We start from the raw sequence: 17,742 nt of genomic DNA, 5'->3' as shown, positions 1-17,742 counted from the left end.
AAAATTATCTCATTCTATCTGAAGCAGTGAATAAAACACTGGGTCTGGAATAAGGAAGACTTGAGTTTACATCTGGCCTCTAAACTTTTGCCCCAGTCTCCTCATCTGTAAAATGGGGATAATAATAATACCTGCCTTGCAGAGGATCAAATGAGATTATATTTATAAAGCATTTAGCACAATGCTTGGCACATAGCAGTCACTGTTTAAGTGCCCTTTCCCTTATTCTATTTATCATAATAGCAGCCTGTGAAGTAGGTGGTCTGAGCATTATTATCCTCCTTTTACAGATGAGATTCTAGAAAGCTTAAGTGACTTTTTCCATAGTCACATAGCCAAAAAGTGAATAACCAAACATAAAAACAAGTATTTTAGCTCCAAGTCCACTATACTTACAAGTATACCATAGTGCTTCTCATTCCATTTTTGTTCATTTGTCCTTGCATGTCCTCCTTGAAATAAAGGAATGGGAGCCAAATGACTTTGGTTCTAGTCTTCATGATTCAAGTAACTAGATAAATGTCCTTAGACAAGCTTTAGCTTTTTTATCTGTAAAATGGAAATTATAGTAAGTTACTACTACTTAGCTCATAGGCCTGCCATCAGGAATGTACCTTCTAAGCTTTAAAATGTTATGTAACTTGGGGAAGCTAGGTGGCATAGTGGATAGAGCACTGGCCCTGGATTCAGGAGGACCTGAATTCAAATCCAGCCTCAGACACTTGACACCTACTAGCTGTGTGAACCTGGGCAAGTCACTTAACTCTCATTTCCTGAAAACAAAAAACAAAAAACAAAAATGTTATGTTACTGTTATGAAAATATGTTCAATACTATATTAGAAAAAAAGGATAAAAATAAAAGATATACAACTAAGGTGACTCAAAGTTTAACTTTTTAAATGAGATGTTGATGCTGAAAAGTGGAGAATAGAGTGAAGAACAACAATCAGCACCGACTTTCACTATTTCCTAAGGAATTTTAACCAATATAAATCAATCATCACAATGACGAAACCAAAAAGGCATGGAAACCCCTTCAGCTAACACTTGAACTCCTTGCTAAGTAGAAAGATACAACCACCAAGGTTAACACCTGTTTGTGATATAAAATTATTTATAAAATCTTATAGGGGGGGCAGCTAGATGGCGCAGCGGATAGAGCACCGGCCCTGGATTCAGGAGTACCTGAGTTCAAATCCGGCCTCAGACACTTAAACACTTACTAGCTGTGTGACCCTGGGCAAGTTGCTTAACCCCAATTGCCTCACTAAAAAAAAAAAAATCTTATAGGGGCAGCTAGGTGGCACAGTGGATAGAGCACTGGCCCTGGAGTCAGGAGTACCTGAGTTCAAATCTGGCTTCAGACACTTAACACTTACTAGCTGTGTGACCCTGGGCAAGTCACTTAACCCCAATTGCCTCACTTAAAAAAAACCAAAATCTTACAGAGAAAGATGGAAGAAGATTACAAGCAGTATATTCCCTTAAAAAACAAAAAGAAGCAGTGGGGAAAGAATGAATTTTCAGAAAGTGTGGTGAGAGACCCAACTAAGCAATATCATGCCATGGATATTTAAGGATGAAACTGGAAAGGGAACAATTATACAGAAAAAGGAATGGGCAGACTCAAAATGTTTATAGTAAAATCTTTCCTTCATTCAATGGCAGTGGAGCCAGTACTTATGGATTCTCTCACAGCCCTTGATATGCTGCATGAAGAAGTAGAAATGGCATTAAAGAGGATAGAGATGGGAAGAGCAGTTGGACAGCACAGACGATACACAATGACTGGAGGCTACATGATTTTGAAGATATTAAAGTATCAATCCTCAGGAAATCTGAAAGAAGGAAGGACATCATGCACTTGGAAAAGCTCATAGACTATCTTGTTCTATCCCTTTCTCCCCAAAAGGCAATAAGATAATCAACAATTACCAAACCATATGCTTACTTTTCTATTTCTACAGAATTTTTATGAGCACAATCTACACATATACTGAGGATATCTTTGATGACGCCATAAGGAGGAAAAAAGACATACTTTCACAAGTGATGTTCTATAGCACGCCACATGTTTATAGTTACACAACTGACAAAAAAGTATAGAGAATACAAAATCTCATTTACTTATTATTTGTTGACTAGAAAAAAGCATTTGATTCAGTAGAGCAAAGTGCAAACTTGAAGGCTCGTTTCCAACAAAGCATCTATCAGATATATGTTAAAACCAGATTCCTTGAAAAATGTAATAATGTAGATGAGTATTTGATGAACTTCTGATGATTAATATCAAGTAAGACATAAAACAGAGACATATGTTAAACAAAGAAGTTTGCCTCTGTCATAAAGGATTCTAGCACAGAGTTTGAATTAAAGATGGCTAAATAATGAGATCTCCTTCATTCTGATTGTAGATAGACCGCAAAAACCCCTGGAATAGTGCAGTCTCTAAAATGAAATCCATAATGACTTTAAAAGGGTATCGTCTAATTTTCCATATAAGAATTTCTAGGGGCAGCTAGATGGCACAGTGGATAAAACACCGGCCCTGGATTCAGGAGTACCTGAGTTCAAATCCGGCCTCAGACACTTAACACTCACTAGCTGTGTGACCCTGGGCAAGTCACTTAACCCCAATTGCCTCACCAAAAAAAAAGGAAAAGAAAGAAAAAGAAAAAAAGAATTTCTATTATCTAGGTAATATTATACAATTGAATGGCCAATCTATAGACTTCATCCATCAATATACTACCTTGGGAAGACACTGCAAATAGACAGTGAGTTGGGCCCAGAATTGACTATAAAGAGAAGAATAAGCTAACTTGCCTGTGGGAAATTGCATATTTGGAACAATTCATAGTGCTTTCAATGATCTAAAGTTGTTCTCATCTTTTTAACAGCAACATTCTCTCCATGGTGCTTTGTGGATATGAATTATGCAACTTTACCAACTCCAAAGGATCAGAATTTCAGGTGACCCAAATGGCAATGGAGAAATACACATTGTATATAAATAGGGTATAGCATATTTCCAGCAATGACTCGTGTGAAAGAAGTGTAATAAAAGATATCATTAAGGATATCTATTATCAGAAGAAAGCTGGGCTGGTCAAGTGACCAGAGCAAGGACTAAATGATGAAAAGTCTATGTACTACATGGGTACATGCAAAGTATTAAAGCCCTAGAGGAATGCTTGATACACATATCTGTATTAGATTTATGGAAGGACATAAACAAAAATTGCACAGAATAAAGTGTAGATAGGTCATCATCAACACTAGTGGAAGACCCCCCCCAAAAAAAAAAAACCAGATCTCTGTGGCTAATTGGCAACATTTACAAAGGAAAAGGAACACCAGCAGAAGGGGTCTCCACATCATTGAAATGAAGGACCCATGGAAATATAAAATTCTCTAAAATAGGGTAGTCATTCACTGTACTGGTCAATAATTTTCTAAAAAGTGGAGGTGAGGGTGGTAGGGGAGAAGTTAGGGCTAAAGTTATGTTTCAAGATATTGGGGGAACATTTTTCAGATGTTCCAAGAAAAAAAATCCTCTGACTAAGAACAGAACATATGACCACATAATGCCAAAACAACCAATTGAAATGATCTTTTCAATTAAGCCAGTTATGTTTTGTTATTGGAACAAAAATAACCAATTGTTTTTGTTGCACTTACAGCTAAAAGAGAGGCAATATGTCTTTGCCACTAGAGTGTTGGGCTTCTGGTCTGGAGCACCTGGATTAAAATCCTGCTTTTGACATTTATTACCTATATGACTTTGGGCAAATCACTTCATTTCCATATTTGTCAGGCAACTCCCTAGAATTTATCTAGTTAAGTGGATAAGTAGACTTCTCTGATAAGTTATAGACATTATTTTGATAGAGTTTCTATGCAGGGAGCAAGAGCACTGTGTACATAATGATCAACCTGTCTATCTGCCCTTTAATCTCTCTGGATGGGGCTACCTCTCTCCTTATTTGCATGCCCTGGGATTGTCACTAGAAAGAAAAGCTATGAAGACAGAGCACAGGTCAATCTTTCTGCTGATCTCCCTCTTACCTTATTCCTTAATTCTAGTAACTTTCCCCTCCTCTCATACTCAGACTCTACATAACCTTATTCTTAATTTCTAATAACTGAATATTTGTCATGGTCTTTCATACCTAAGATCCTGTGCTAGTACACTGCCCCAGATTTCAGTACCTTCAGGACTGGGGACCTCCCTAATTCTCACTCCTTAGGAATTGGCATCTTGTTCCAAACCAAAGACTATGATTAAGAGGCCTATTATCCATCAGACATCCTGATATCTATTGCCTGGAGCTAAATGACTCTGATATGTTTTACCAACACATTTCTATGGCTGTCTGATGGCTCATTGACAACTTGTCCAGATCTCTGTATTGCCTGTTGTCATACTCTGCTAATACTTCATCCAACTGGTCTAGACTTCCTTTTGCCATTCTAGGACCCCCCCCCCAACACTATCTGCCTTGTACCAGTCATCCCAAGCTTAGCCATCAAACTATTCATTGAGCCCTGGAATTAATTATTGTGGAGGTAGAAAAACAAATAAGAAGTAGTCCATGCTTTTTAGCTGAAATGACTGAACAATTGAAACTAGTTTGTGTGTGGACTCAGCCTTAGTCGAAGGTTCTTCGGTCAGCTTAATCTTTCCAGGGTTTCATCAAAAAGCAACCAAGAATATCTGTGTTGATTTCTAGAAGCCTAACCCTCTGACCCAGTGGTTATCAGACTACCACTTACCTCATTTCAATCAAGGGAGAGTCTAAAATCACCTTAAGTTATTATAGAAGCTGTCCCAGACTTCCCAAATCCTCCATGGGATCACAAGATACAAAGAAGTGGTTTTATCTTTTTCTCTCTCTTCTTTTTTTTCACCAGTCTTTGGAAAACAAGCCTGAAACACAAGCAAAGACAGCACAGTCAGAGCTATCTCAGTGTGGAGGCAGTGATGGCTTTGAAGATCATATGCTCTATAACTATCTTGGTCATTTAGATGAATTCCAGAGTAGATTTCAAATGGTTTTCTCCCTTGTTTCTGTGATAAAAGGAAGACTTGGGTATTTTAATTCTCCTTTTTAATATGTGATGAGGCTGTCCATTTCACACACATGAGTTCCTATGTTACTGAGATTTTCTTTTTTTTAATTGAAATCATCCTCCTTGAATCAAAAAACAAGTGTTTTCACATTCAAAGAGAAAAAAATGTTCCAGCATCTGTCCTCTTTCTAATACATACTTAAAGTTACACACACACTCAAAAGGTAAGGGAACACCATTATGGCCCAGCAGCTCATACAAGGAAGTACAAAGGGAATGCTTTACATAATGACAATGTAGTAGGCCAAGCATTACAATCAAATACATTCTGCTTAGCAGCTCCAAGAAATAACCAGAGCAATATCAGTGCCTCTGCACTTTTTTTTTTTTGGTGAGGCAATTGGGGTCAAGTGACTTGCTCAGGGTCACATATCTAGTAAGTGTCAAGTGTCTGAGGCCAGATTTGAACTCAGGTCCTCCTGAATCCAGGGCCAGTGCTCTATCCACTGCGCCATCTAGCCTCTGCACTTCTTTTAACCATTGCAAGAAGAATTACTGAAGGGGGTAGCTGGGTGATGGGTGATGGGAAGAAGAGGGGGGTTCGTGAAGACCCTTGGGAGACAGGAGGAAATAGCCTCCATAGAGAGGCATCTTGATGGATCAAAAAGAGCATTCAACCAGAAGCCAAGATACTAGGGTTCAAGACCTGGTTCTGCCATTGATTTGTAACATTAAGCAAATCACAACTCATATGCAGGACCTCACTTTCCACAGTGGCAAAATAAACCTAATGTTACCTGAATCCTGTGAGAAGTCTTACATTGTATGATTGGAAAAGTACCTAAAATATATATCCCCCAGGTCCTGAAATCTTACCATTTAAGAATAGAAGCATAGAATCCCAGAGCTATAATCATCTAGTCCAAATCCTTCATTTCACAAATGAGGAAAAAAAATCTCCTGGCATTTCAAAATGCCAACCTGAACCATACTTGTTGCCAACACTGCCTCCATGTCCTTTTGGATCCTGCCTTTACTACATTTAAGCTACATTTCAACCCGTTTTTATGCCATATCCAGCAGTATTTCACTTATTTCCTACCTCATGAATGTTAGATAATATCTAGACACTGTGGGATAAAAGTGAATTAGATATAGCCCCTTCCCTCAAGGAGTTTACAATCTAGTAGGGAAGATAATTTGTTCATAAATATAATAAAAAAGTAATGTATTGTCAACATCTGACAGTGATATAGTATATACAGCATGATGGAGAAGTCAACCACTCAAAGAGCCTCTTATTCACCATCATGGTTAACCAACTAGAGTCAGTTACAGATCACTTCCATTACAAGTCTCTCCACCTGAGGAGATGCCATTAGAGGCACTCCAAATGAGACTGGCATTCATTCTGCATGATGCTATGAGATCATGTTCAAATAGAAAATAATCATTCTCAACTAAAATAATAATAAAACTTAGCAGATTGAAAGCCATTCTCAAGAATCCATCAATCACCTGGACCATGTGGGAGAAGACTATACATATAACAATAGTTTAGTATATTATTTTTATTATTTGGTATATTATTTTAGTATATTATATATTTAGTATATTTAGTATGATAGTATACCAATACTGGTAAGCACAGTGGGGTGATGATATTTGTTAGTAAAGCCCAGAAAGTTCATTATCTATTTAGTTCAGGGCAAAAAATTTATGAACCAGTATAAGGGTCCCACTTGGTTCTAGTTATCAAACTCATATATTTGGTTTCTTCATTTTGCTGAGGTTACCTGGTATAATTTTGACCCAGTGCACCCTGGTTACCCAGGCACAGGACTTGACCTCTGTTGGTGGTGTGACTGTCTGACAGTACTCAGGACCCAAAGTAAACAGCCTCATTAGTTAAGGGGCATCTGCCTTTTTTTTATAGCTATGTGAGTCCTAGCTAAGGACACATATGTCAGCTTATCTGAATTCCCCAAGGGTCTCTGTCATACTTTGGAGTATTTGTGACCCTTTGTGGATGACTTTGTGATCTGTTATAAGACTCGGCTCACAGACTTATTTCAGAGCAACCCTATATTGAGGTTTTACACAAAATAGGTACAAGTAGAACAGGGGAACCAGTTGAATGTGACAAGCATAACAAGTATACTTGGGCTTAATATCCCAGAGCCAGGTCAGCTACATCTGCCTCCTCAGAATTTCCCTGAGGGATTGGATTTATTTTTTCCTCCTCTCTGTTATTGGCTCAAGTCCCTTCCCACCACACCTTTTGTGTTCTCCAAACTCTTAGGTACCAATGGCTAGCACCACAATTCCATTTAACCACTTAACATTAATTAGCCTTTTTATTGGGGGGGGGAGAAATGAGGGTTAAGTGACTTGCCCAGAGTCACATAGCTAGTAAGTGGCAAGTGTTTGAGGCTGGATTTGAACTAAGGTCCTCCTGAATTCAGAGCCAGTGCTTTATCCACTGTGCCACCTAGCTGCCCCCTAACATTAATTTTTACAAAAGTATATTTACTTCTACAATATAGGAAGAACAAAAATACAAACATTTTCCCCTCGCATCTTGAAGAAACATTCTTCCCTGTACCACCTCAGTCTCTTGTAAAGAGTGCAATGTCTCAGCACAGTTTCTACATAATATTGCTCCCACCAAGTTCATTTCCAGATGTTTGGCATAGTTGATGGTCAGAGGAATCCTCATCCTGGCTACTTATGGGCTGGGTCCTAAAGGCTGCTTCCAACAATCACTCCTTGATACTTGGGGTATTGATGCTGAGCTAGCTACAAAACCCAGATGTTGAAGCACTCACTTTCCTGACTTTCCAAAACTAGCAAGGTCAGAAACTGCAGAATAATCTCCTTTATCTAAAATGAAAGAACAAACACCAAGGCAAAGGCTCTGTTTTCATGAGGCCACATGTTGGCCTCAATGGGGAGAAGGTCCCAAGCCTCTCCCCTTATTGCATGGCTCTCACTGGATGCCATCAGGAAAAAAGTCAAAACAAGAACAAGTAGCCAAAGAGAGAAAAATTGGCTGAGGCTCTGGTCAGTGGTTCATTTTGAATGTCTCCACAACCAGTCAAAGAGCCTCTTATTCACCACATTGTTAGCCAACCAGAATCCATTACAGAGCACTTCCATTACAAGTATCTCCACTTGGGGAGATGGCATCAGAGGTACTCTGTGCCCATGCCAGTCTCCAGATGTACATTCATTAATTTCTGCATGATACTATGAGAGCTTGTTCAAAAAGAAAATAATCACTCCCAGCTACAATAATCATAACAATAACTACTCCCACCAACTCTATAAACTCCTATCACCTGTGGGATCAGATATAAAATCTTCTGCTTGGCTTTTAACACCCTCCACAACCTGATTCTATCCTACCTTTCCCAATCTTTTTTTTTTTTTTTAATGAGGCAATTGGGGTTAAGTGACTTGCCCAGGGTCACACAGCTAGTAAGTGTTAAGTGTCTGAGACTGGATTTGAACTCAGGCACTCCTGACTCCAGGGCCGGTGCTCTATCCACTGCACCACCTAGCCGCCCCTTTTTCCCAGTCTTTTTGTTCTTTACTCCCATAATACTGCCTTTCTGCTGTTCTCCACACATAACACCCCATCTTCTGATTGTGTCTTTTCACTGTCTGCGTCTCTGCTGCCTGAAATGGACAGATGTGTCCTCACCTCCATTTCTTGGCTATCCTAGACTCACTTTCTGCAGGAGACCTTTACTGGTGGCCCTGCCTCTCTAGAGCCTTCCCTTGAAGATTACCTTTTAATTATACTGTAAGGATCGAATAGGTACACAATTGTTTACATATTGTCTCTCTGACTAGAATATGACCTTGAAGTCAGGGAGCAGGTTTTTGCTTTTTTATGTTTCCCCTGCTTCTAACACAATGCCCAGCACATAGTGAGCACTTAATAAATGCTTGTTAATTGACTGATTTTAAGGTTTATAAAGTCCTTTCCTAAGAATAACTCTGTAAGAAAGACAGAGACATCCTGAGGCGGGGGTGGGGTACTTGATTGAAGTCCTGAAGAGCGGGGAGGGTTTCAACAGGTGGACATGGTGGGAGCACACCTCAGTCCAAGAGGCAGGGACAGAGAGATGGAGGCCAGTGCATGGGATATGTTCAGGAGATAATGACTACTTCAAGGTTGTTAGAGTACAGAGTACCTGAGGGGAAGCAATTAGAGTTGAGGCTGGTTAGTTAAGTTGGAACCAGATTGTAAAGGAGCTTGAATGTCAGGTTAGTTACAACAGGAGCAGCAGCAGCAAACATTTATATGGATTTTAAAGCTTATAAAATGCTTTATACACATCATGTTATTATCATTATTTTACCAAGGAGAAAATGGAGATTTGTGAAGTTAAGTGACTTGCTTATCTTCACACAGTTAAGCAAGTGACAGAGACAGGGTTTGAACTCAGATCTTCCTGAGTCCAAGTCCAACACATTTTCCATAGTGGCTTTCCAAGGCTAAGGAGTTTAATGTTCCCTGACAGAATGTAAACTCTTTGAATGCCGGGACTGTTTCCATTTTGTCCTTGTATCCCCAGAACCTAGCACAGTGTCTGACATGCCATAATTGGTGCTGACAAGTGCTGGTTGATTAATTTGAGTGACTTTATTTGGTAGGTAATCAGTAACTATTGAAAGTTTGCGAGGAGATAAGTAGTATGATATATTGTGTCCCTACAACAATAAAATGAATCCAATAAGTCAGGCACTCCTCTATGACTTGTTAGAATGCTTTTGAAAGTTAATGATGTGAGGCAGCTAGGTGGTGCAATGGATAGAGCACCAGCCCTGGAGTCAGGCAAACCTGAGTTCAAATCCAGCCTCAGACACTTGACTGGCTGTGTGACCCTAGGCAAGTGACTTAACCCCAATTGCCTCACCAAAAAAAAGAAAGAAAAAAAGGTGAATGATGCATGTGACTATATGTGTGTGTAGGTATATGTGTGTGTTTATATGTATGTATGTGTCACCTTGTGGCCAAACTGAGACTCTCCAAACTTAGGTAGGTGGGTCCTCCAAAAACAGGCTTATAATCTGTCATTGGATCTACACTGTATCCAGAGATGTGCTTCAGGAAAAATAATCTGGCATCCGTGTGAAGGATAGATTGGTGATGGATAGGATTGAGGCAAGGAAATCTATTGGAATAGATCCAGGGAAAGGTTATGAGTGTATGAATTAGGATGGGTGACATTTAAGATGCAAAGCAAGGAATGGGAATGAAAGATATTATCAACCATTGGTAACTGTTACTAAAACAAATATTGGTAATTGAGATGGGGTGTGGGGAAAGGGAGTGGGAGAAGTCAAAATTATTAAAGTTTTCAGCCTGGAGGAATGCCACTGACAGCAACAGGGGAGTCAGGAGGAAGAATCAGTCATCTCTGAACACACATCTCAAGAAGCCAGCAGCCTACAAAAACTTTACCTTCCTGGGAAGAATACTGGGAAATAACTTATTTCCAGGCTGTCAAATTTTCAACAGCTCGTCAGTATCAGGGCAGTAATTCATAAAGCTTATGACAATGAAAACATAAGTGCTAGGGGTCACATTTTCAATGTTTATTAAAATTCTTGCTTCCACATGACTGGATTTCTTTTAGATCAAGCCCAATTTCTTTCAGACAATTGCCAGTGCAGCAATGCAAATGGATGTTGTGCTCTGAGGCTCATGACCATGGTTATTCAGCAACTAGTTTAAAAATAATACTACATTACATTAGTGTTGTGCTTTACAAAGTACATTTGCATCTATTATCTTTCACATGCTTTTGAGTCTCATAAAGACCGTATAAGCTAGGCAGGTTAGGGAATCTTATCCTTTTTTTTTTTTTTACAAATAAGTAAACTGAGTTCTAGGAAGATTAAGTAATTTATTTTATACGGTGATAAAACATTGAGCAAGCAATCAGGAGCAAAATCCAGGTCATCTGATTCTCTAGTCCAGATGGGTTAAATGAAACTCATCCTTGCTTAGCCCCAGAGCTCAAGTTCCCTATTCCTGTTTCCTGGTAAGGAGAAAGGCTGAATTGGTGGGATAAAACTTCATTAGCTAAATGGTACAGTGGAGAGCACAGGATCTTAGGCCTGAGTTCAAATCCAGCCTCAAACATATACTAGCTGTGTGACCCTGCGCAAGTCACTTAACTTCTGTCTCAGTTTCTTCATCTATAAAATGGGGATAATAGTGCCAGCTTCCTAGTACTGGTGAGAGGGAAAATGAGATATTTGTGTAATACTTTGTAAATCTTAAAATGCTAAGCTAGCCATCATTATCATCTTCCTTGTTCTACCATGAGAACAATTGTTTTTATTAACATCAATGTTACTAATACTGTTGAGTACAAAGTGCATTTACAAATAATTAAAACTGACATTTGAATAGCACTTTAAAGTTCTTAAAACACTTTACACACATTATCTGATTTGAACATTACAAAATCCCTGTAAGTAAGGTACTACATTATTACTATCCCAATTTCACAGATGAAACTGAGGCTAGGTGAGTTTGACTTTGATTCTTAAGAAAATTCTAGAGCAGATCATTAAAAAGATGGCTGGCTAAAAAAAATCTAGAAAAAACCATGGTGATTACAAAGAGCTAGCATAGATGGTGTGCTTAGTAAACTGGCAGTGGACACATAGCTGGGAGGGAGATCTTGACAGGAGAGACCTCTGGAACAAATTAATAAGATGAAATTCAAGTAGGGATAACTGTAAAATCTTATACTAATGGTGCAAAAGATCAACTTCCCAGCATAAGGTGGAAAAGGCATAATTAGACAGCAGTTCTGAAAAAGATCTGAGGGTTTCAGTGGACTGCCAGCTCAATATGAGTTAGCAATGTGATGTGGTAACCATAAAAGTATAACTTGAACTTCATTAAGAGAGGTATAGGGGGCAGCTAGGTGGCACAGTGGATAGAGCACCAGCCCTGGAATCAGGAGGACCTGAGTTCAAATCTGGCCTCAGACACTTGACACATACTAGCTGTGTGACTCTGGGCAAGTAACTTAACCCCAATTGCTTCACCAAAGAAGAAGAAGAAGAAGAGAAGTATAGCTTTCAAGGGAACAGAGTGGTGTTAGTCCCATATACTCTGCCCTAGTCAGACTTCATCTGGACTATTATGTTCAGTTCTGGGCACCACAGTTTAAGGAGGGCATTGATAAGCTGGAAAACATCCAGAGCAGGACAGTCAGGATGATGAAGAGCCTTATCATGTGATATGTGCACTGTTTGAAGGAACTGAACATGTCTAGCCTGGAGAAGACTCAGGTGGGACATGACAGGGGTCTTTGTAGGTCTGTCATGTTGCTCTGTTTTGCCTCAGAGAACAAAGTCAGGAGCAATGGATGAAAGCTGCAAAGAGGCAAATTTAGGAGATTTAGGGGATGTCAAAAAATGTGTTCACTATTAAAGCCACCCAGAAAAAATGGACTAGGTTGCTTCATGAGGTGTTGGTTCCAATCAGAGACTAGATAAGTAATTATCAGGTATGTTATAGTTTCTTTTCATATCTGGAGTGAACTGGATAGCCTTTGAGAACCCTTCCAACTCTCAACTTCTATGTTTCTGTGACTAGCCAATGATCACAGAATTAATAACTACCCAAGGTATGATTGAAAACCAGGTCTCCTAGACATTCTTCTTCCCCTTCTTCCTGCACTCCAATTTCATTTTGAAGTCATAGATTGAATATCAAACACTTCAAGCCAATGTCAGCCAGGGAAGTTGAACTGGTATTAATATTCATGAGACCTTCAAGTTAGATATGAGTTTGTTTGTTTGTTTTAGTGAGGCAATGAGGGTTAAGTGACTTGCCCAGGGTCACACAGTAAGTGTCCAGTGTCTGAGACCATATTTGAACTTAGGTCCTCTTGAATCCAGGGCTGGTGCTTTATCCACTGTGCCACAAGGTTATCACTATACCTGAACACTTCCTTCATGGGATAACTCTTTTACCTATGATCAGGAAAGAAAAAACAAACTAATCAAAAGGCAGAAGAAGCAGCTATCTTCCAATGGCCACACAGAGGCAAGGAAGGAGGGAGATAGGATAGCTACAATCTTCCTTCCCTGTCCCTGGAAATAGTTCACAAGCTTCATAACCTAAAAGAAAGAGAAAAATTGAAGAACCCAATACCTTTCTTTTCAATAGCCCATGAGTCATCGATTCTTTAGGCTCTGTAGCCTTTTTCCTACAGTGCAAGCCCCTGCACATGTATAGAAGTATAAGCTCCTAACCTTCTACACAACGGATTGAGACAAGATAGGAAATATGTGTGTATTCGGCAACTTACAGCTCCAAGTAAAAGCTTCATGGAGAAGATAATGCTTTAGCTGATCTTCCAAAGAAAGTAGGAGTTGTACATTGTAAGAGATGGAGTTGAGAAGAGAGTAAGGAATGAGGGACAAAGGAACAAAAAGGAGAGATCAAGTGGCACAAATGAGAAACATGAATAACTGTGTTCACTTAGTTACCCTCAAGAGAAATGATTATTTCTCTCTTGTATTAATAACCAACTATTATTCTATTAATAATTCTATTAAGTATTAATAATTAATTATATTAATAACCAATGAAGGTTTTCCCTTTCTGTTTCATCATTCAGAAATAAACCCCTATAGATTATTTAGCCAGTTTCTGAAGGACATTGCCCAGACTTTGGGTACATGCATTTTGATCTTGGGTGGGACCCCACCTAAGTAGAAAACCTTTTTAAAAAAAATCTAATCTAGGTGAATTCTGATTCATTGTGTTCTACTCAGGTAGGTTTGGGTGGAGGTAGATCTCCGTCTATATTACCTGAAGTGGGGGTGTTCTGGGTAGAGATGAATAAAAGTGACATAAAGTAAGGTCCCCCAGCTTCTCATTAGAGTAGGGCCACCTCTCATTATAAAATTAATTAATTAATTCTCTCATTAACTGTTAGCCAATTAGAGTTGACTTCCACTTGTCAGAAACACGCACTTTTCCAAGGCTATTATTGTTGTTGTTTCCCCTTCACTCTTGAAGAGAACCATGACAGATGTCATGAATTTCAATGAATTGGATTTAAGTGAGGAAAGGCTGTGCATAGTCACTAGCCTCACTCTCTCCTCCAGAGCCATCTGAGTCCAGTGGCAAAATATACATGAGGATAACTGGAGATGGCCCCAGATGTTAGAGGCAATTGAGATTAAGTGACTTACTTAGGTTCACACAGCTAATAAGTGTCAGGCATCTGAAGCAGATTTGAACTCATATCCTCCTGATTTCAGGACCAGTGCTCTATCTACTGTGCCACCTAGCTGCCCCTCTAAGTCTATATAAGTACTGAGTGACCTCCATGATTCATATTTGCTCCTGAGAATGCTAACTTCTTTTATTAATTATTCACTGGCCATGATTAATAAAAATTATTGTTAATTATCCAGAAATTATGTCTCTCAGACTTTATATTCATAATACCCTTAACAGAATAAACTCCTGTTCCCCCCAGCACCTACAGAACATCAGTCAATTGAAAGGAGAGAAGGTACAATGCCACCTAATTTTGAATGCTAGTTTTAATTGAAAAGCAAGTGTTGGAAATTCTTTTCCCAACAGAACTTGAAGTAAAGCTATCACCTTTTAATTATATAATGTGAAGACTTTGATTCTTTAATTCTAGGATTAATTATTTAAAAGTAAGTTGTTAATTGTTTGATTTATTTTTATCTTTATAGAATTAATGTTAGATCTACACTACAGACTAGGCTGGTGATCATTGATCATCCCTATAGTAAATGCTATTATTCTAGCCACCATCCCTTTTGACATTCTTTAAGAAAACTGTGTTTCCTTCTGCCCTGAAGCACTTTCCTATAAGAAATCAACTCATGGGGCAGCTAGGTGGCGCAGTGGATAGAGCACCGGCCCTGGAATCAGGAGTACCTGAGTTCAAATCTGGCCTCGGACACTTAACACTTACTAGCTGTGTGACCTTGGGGAAGTCACTTAACCCCAATTGCCTCACTAAAAAAAAAATAAAAATAAAATAAAAAAAAAAAGAAATCAACTCATTTTGAAATCCATAGCAAAAAAGGGAGAAGAACAAAATCAGTGTGAATTTATTTTTAGCTTCTTGGCATTGTCTCAAGGAAATATCTATCTTCTAGTTTAATTAAAGGAAGAAAACTGGTGAAATTTATAAATGTAGAATTATTTTTAAGGAGTCAAAAAACATTTATTAAGCACCTACTAATTCCCAGGCACTGTGATAATTGCTGGGGATACAAAGAAAGGCAAAAAATAGTCCCTATTATCAAAGAGTTTAGTCTAATCAATGTGAAAACATGCAATCAACTCTGTACAAACAAAATGTAAAGAGGGTAAATAATAGATGATCAACAGAGAGAAGGCACTAACATTAAGGGGGATTGGGGAAGGCTTCTTTAACAAAGTGAGGTTTTAGTTGAAACTTGGAGACAGTCAAAGGAAGCCAAAAGGCAGAAATGAGGAAGGAGAGAATTCCAGGCATGGAAGACAGCCAGTAAAAATGTACAAAGTCAGGAGATCAACTCTCTTGTGTGAAGAACAGAAAGAGGCCAAAAATGTACAAGGTATGAGAACAACAGAAAGGTAGGGGGCACCAGGTTATGAAGGGCTTTTAATACTATATAGAGGAGTTTATATTGATCCTGAAGGTAATAGGAAACCACTGGTTTCATGAATGGAAGGGGGGGTAGTGAATAAGAACATGGTCAGAGCTGGACTTTAAGATCACTTTGAAAAGTGGGTGAAGGGTAAACTGAATTGGAAGAGACTTGAAACAAAGAGAATAAATAGCAGCTTATTGCAATAGTCCAAGTATGAGGTAATGAGGACCTGAACCAGTATGGTAGTAGTATCAAAGGAGAGAAAGAACTGTGTAGAAGAGATGTTTTAAAAAAGTAAAATTAACAGGATTTGGCAACAGATTGGATGTGGGATAGTAACATGTCTCTCTTGCGATCAACTTTTTAAATAGTGCCACAAGTGGCATTCATGCTTGGCTGGATGAACTATAGGCTTGACCCAGGATGTTATAACCTATGTCCACATATTTTTATGTTCTAAGACAGTAATGTCACAGTATTTATATTAATTATGGTCCATTCATTCAATGAATGCAAACAAGGCACTATGCTAGATGCTTTGAGGCTACAGAGATGTTTAAGACTCTGACTTTTGGATGTTCTCTTCCCCTTTCCAAGCATGGATAAAGGCATATAAGTGGTGCAACAGATGGAACACTGGACTTGAAGACCTGAGTTCAAATTCATCCTCAGACACTTCTTAGCTGTGTAACCCTGGGCAAGTTACAACCCCTGTCTGCCTTAGTGTCCTCCTCTGATAATGAGGATAATAATAGCACCTACATCCCAGGGTTGTGTGAGGGAAAAAATAAGATGACATTTGTAAAACTCTTTGCAAACTTTAAAGTGTTATATGAATGCTATAGTGAACTGTCAATAAAGAAGTTCACTCTATAAATATAAATCATCAATTATTTTAATATGTATATCTGTGACAATATAATATATAATAATATTGACATGCTACTAGAGAATTGCCTCAGAGAGTGATAGATTAAGTAACATTCCCAGGATCACATAATCATTACATATCAGAGGCAAGATCTTCATAATTCCCAAGCTAGCTTTCTATCTACTCTTCTAAGATGCCTTTCTTTTCAGAGAGATATCAATAAAAATGGAAGCTATGGAATGATTCAGAGCATAAAGGTAGATAATTATAAGGGAAACTGAATATGTGGCAAGAACATTGAAAACACTGATGGAGCAAGAGCTAAGATGGTGGAGTAAAGGCAGAAACTCAGCTGAACTCTCTCAACATTCCCTTCAAAACAACTTTAAAATAATGCCTCAAATAAAATTCTGGAATGGCAGAGTCAACTAAAGGTCAGGGCAGACATTTTTCCAGTCTAAAACAATTTAGGAAATCAGCAAGAAAGATCTGTGACACTAGGACTGGTGCTGGCTGTAGGCATTAAAATTAGCCTCAGGCTCTCTGAGCAGAGCTGCCCCTCCCCCTTCACTTCAGCTGTGGGGAGCCTCTGAGCCTGGCTAAGCTGCCTGGACAAAAAGCCCCAGGCAAGGCACTGTGCGCCAGCCATGGGCACAGAGGAGAGGCTCACGAAAAACTGAAAGGATGCCTGGGTTTGCTTTGCCCAGCCCCCAGCTCTGGACCCTGGGGTGGCCAGCCTGAGTTTCATCTGAGAGAGGAAGTTAATAAAAAGAGATGCTAGAGACTCTGAGGGGGGCTGACAAGAGAGATGGAGAATAAGGTAGCAAGAAGGTTGAGAGATGCTAGAGGAAGGAGGACACTAAGGGGGTTTTCAGGGGGGTTGACAAACTGAAGGGGGCTTGGAGTTAGAAGAGAGGAGTGGAGCAGTGAAAGGGAGACAGGGGAGCTGGAGTGAAGGAGAAAAAGAGTTAGAGGGAGAGGGAGAGTGAGGGAAGATAATGAAAGACACAACAGAAGGAGAAAGTACAAGCAGTGAGGAAGTTGGAGAAGACTGAAGGCAAACAGTTCCAAGCAAGTTGTGGCTCCAGGCCATGGTGGCAGTGGCCAGCATACCCTCAGGCAAGA

This window comes from Dromiciops gliroides, chromosome 2 (assembly GCF_019393635.1).
Source record: "Dromiciops gliroides isolate mDroGli1 chromosome 2, mDroGli1.pri, whole genome shotgun sequence".
Classification (NCBI taxonomy): Eukaryota; Metazoa; Chordata; class Mammalia; order Microbiotheria; family Microbiotheriidae; genus Dromiciops; species Dromiciops gliroides.
Note: the sequence above shows the minus strand (reverse complement) of the source record.